The following is a 3,653-nucleotide window of genomic DNA, read 5'->3' on the forward strand; positions in this document are numbered from 1 at the left end:
GGAGTGCGGTACATCAAATGTGAAACCTTGAGGAAACAATAAGAGCAGCGCTCGATATTCTCCTTTGTGTTTCGTGGTATCCACACACACACACACACACACACACCTCCATACTTAAAACAAACTACAACATTAGCATTTCCCATTGTGGGCCCTCTGTGGCGTGCTCCCCTGTGCTGCCGATTGCTCTGAAGAAACACAAAGGGCCTGTGTTAGCATTATCCCGGAGAAAACTTTCACCAGGTGGACAGGGACGATGTTGGGGGAGTTTCAGCTCTGTGTCGCTGCCAGAACGAGGGAGAGCGCGGTGCCTTGTAGCTGAAATCAATACCGCTCGCAGCCGGCACAGTGCCCACATTCATATGCTAATGCGGTTTCTTTTCTGGCCTTTATATGTATTAGGCGCCGCAAATGTGTGTGCATGCCTGGGTTTTGCGATACCTTAGGCGGTGCGTGGAGTCTGGAGAGGCCTGGGCTAGTGAAGTTTGTGCCCATTGAGATTCTCAGTACACAATCCCACTCTGTTGGACCTGTGTTAGTCCGGTAGTGCTCCGGTCATGGTGTCAGGGCTTCAGGGGCGGCTAAACTTACAGTGCAGAATTTTGAAGCAGATATTTAATAAAAACGAATACAAAAAAGTTTGTAATACAGAACTGTTTAAAACGTTAAAGTTTAATAAAACCCTTTAAGATCTTTAAATGCATTTTTTTTAATGAAGAATGTTGCCAAATCTGTAAAGGAAAAATGTTTCTGTTACATTCTTGCACTTTACTTCCTGTTTCGGGTTACGCTGCCGCTGAGGGGAAAATACTTTTCTGGGATTATTGCCATAACCTCCATTATGTCACACAATAAAAGGAAAACCATTTTCTCTTCTCTATAACAGGATTCCCCATCTTGCAAGTGCTCTAATACTGCTCTCCGCGTCTCTCTTGGCAAAACGACCGGCGCTTTAGCTCATTGACTACCATGAGCAGCGGCTCCATCAGGCCCCCTTCCAAAAACACACGCCCTTAAGACTTCCACGGCAGGCCCTGCCAACTCACTCCGTCCCCTGGCTCACACGGGAGTTCTGAAGAGGCGGGAAAAGGGCAGGAGGTGGAGGCCAGTCAGCCAGTCAGCTGCCTGCTGCTCTGCTTTAGAAGGTTCCTATTTTCTGGGGTCCACCATACTTGGAGCCCTATCTGGCGATACCCTGTGGTTTCATAGCCACACCCCTGGTGTCATCTGAGCTTGTTTGAAAGGGATGGTATCAACAAAGAATATATGCGTTTATTTCCAAAGACTACTGGTACACAGTGGTTATATAAAACAGTACTGACAGTCTACTCGATACGATGTGTGGAGAGGATTCCGTGCAGCTTGCACCTAACAGGCAAAAACTTTTTCTTTATTTCATAGAGGAGTTGCTTGGAGCCATGTATTCTTTATAGTTATTGATTTTGAATTTGGATATCTGGGGTTCTTCATTTTCTGTGAGTTACTGGGATTAAGTTACATCTTTATTTTTCTGTTATTTTTATTGTCCATTGAGTCATATTTCTTCTAACAAATTTCTATTAACCTGAAACTTGTGAGTTTGAAACGACCATTTCATGACTTTCAGCAGTATTGCAAAAGGATCTGTACGCACAAAACATTGATTGTGGTTTAGTGGATCAATTGTGATGTCTATAGGGAAGCTTTTCATTTTGAAACAAACTGAGACATCCCTTCTTCTACCTGAAACAGAACCACCCTCGTCTTACTCAGTTGTGTCATCATCTCACACCTGGCCTGTCTAGACTCTGTTTGTCTCGGCAGCCCAGCTGCTGTTGTACTGGGACGTGCGTCTCCGGTACAACAGCGCTTGAAGCTCTGATTCCATCACAACAGGGCTTGAAGCTCTGATTCCATCACAACAGGGCTTGAAGCTCTGATTCCATCACAACAGGACTTGAAGCTCTGATTCCGGTAAAACAGGGCTTGAAGCTCTGATTCCATCACAACAGGGCTTGAGAGCTACAAGGTGCACTCTCAAGCCCCGGGGATGGGAATTATTCTTTAACTGATGACACTCTTGAACAGACTGACACAATAACAACAAATAAACACTTATTGTGGTTTTCTGTTATAGCCTTCTGTTTAATGTGATTGAACGAACACACACAATGATATCTGCGAATATGAATTTGGTTTGATGCTCAATATTCCCTTTTTTGAATCTAAATAGCTCATTGAGAGCTGATTATTTGAGATTAGTCTTGTAAACTTATTGGACAATGATTCACACATATTGCCCAGAATGGCACACAATGTCCTTGATGTCTGACAAAAACTGTGTTGAATGTCACGATAACCGATTTAATAGTGTGAAATGTTGTCTTTAGACCAAGACTAATCTGAAAGTAATCTGTCCCATTTCAACAAGCTATTTTGAAGTATTTTACCGAAAAAAAAATACTAGGTGATGAAACAAATGCTAGGCAATACTAATACCTACTTTACAAGAGAATATCGTCAAACTTAAACACCTTTTGGCATTTGACCTCTGTTCACTAACCATGTCATTGCACTCTGTAGGGCATCGCTGTACCAATGCAGCCAGCCGGTGCGATAGATTAAGATTTTCTTGTTAATAGAGATCTTTGAATTTAATTACAATGTCATCTCAACCCCTGTGTCCCATGATGGATACAGAATTCCTAATTAGTGGAAATGACACCAGCGCTAATTAAAATTAAAAACACACATTATGAAATATATAGGTCAGCACTATTACTTTATTACCTGACATTTGGTCATTGTCACGTTGAAATGCTGCAAGTTGTTGCGTTAATAGCTTGATTATTATTTTTTGCAGGTACTTTTTACAGGTGCAGCAATAATGTAATCATATATTATGGATGATTGAATTAGATAGCGTGCAGACTAAGACGACGCGCCTACTCTGGGTTAATAAAGGTCAACCTGATAAAACACATTATTCTTTATCAGTTTTATTAGTCCCTGCAGCGTCTCAGTCCATCCATTCTCCTCCAACAGACTCCTGCATAGACAGCCTGTGCTGCTAACTAACCATGCCTCACCTTGTGTTACCCAAACACCTCACCCTGCACCTCCTCCTCCTCCTCCCCATCTTGTGTTCATCTCCTGTGCTGCTCCAGACCTCACCTGCCCCCACCCACCAAGCACAGTCTGAATCACTGCATGCTCGGTTCCTTTGAGCATAACAGCATTACGGCCTTAACACTTTCAGCCTCCATCAGTCTCCCTCCTCCTCCTCCATTTTCTTCTCCCCAACCCTCTGTCTTTCCCATCATCAGTTCTCTCCCTCTCTCTCTCTCTCTCTCTCTCTCTCTCTCTCCCTCTCTCTCCCTCTCTCTCCCTCGCTCTCTCTCTCTCTCTCTCTCTCTCGACCAATTGAATAAATCTCCCGCCGGGCGGTGGAGAGGTTGGGGGCGAGGTAGGAGGTTGAGCAGTCATCGTCCTCCTCCACCTCCTGAAGTCGGCGTATTATTGGGCCTTTAGCCTGGGTTCAAACATCAAACGCTCTCTCTGCCATAAGCACGGACCAGCGAACAGTGAGAACACCTCTTTGATTCGTACCCTCCGAGGATCGCAGGCTGGTGGAGTGGAGTACAACGGAATAGAGACGCCCGACTAACCAGAGC

Source organism: Pollachius pollachius (assembly GCF_949987615.1).
Source record: "Pollachius pollachius genome assembly, chromosome: 18".
NCBI lineage: Eukaryota > Metazoa > Chordata > Actinopteri > Gadiformes > Gadidae > Pollachius > Pollachius pollachius.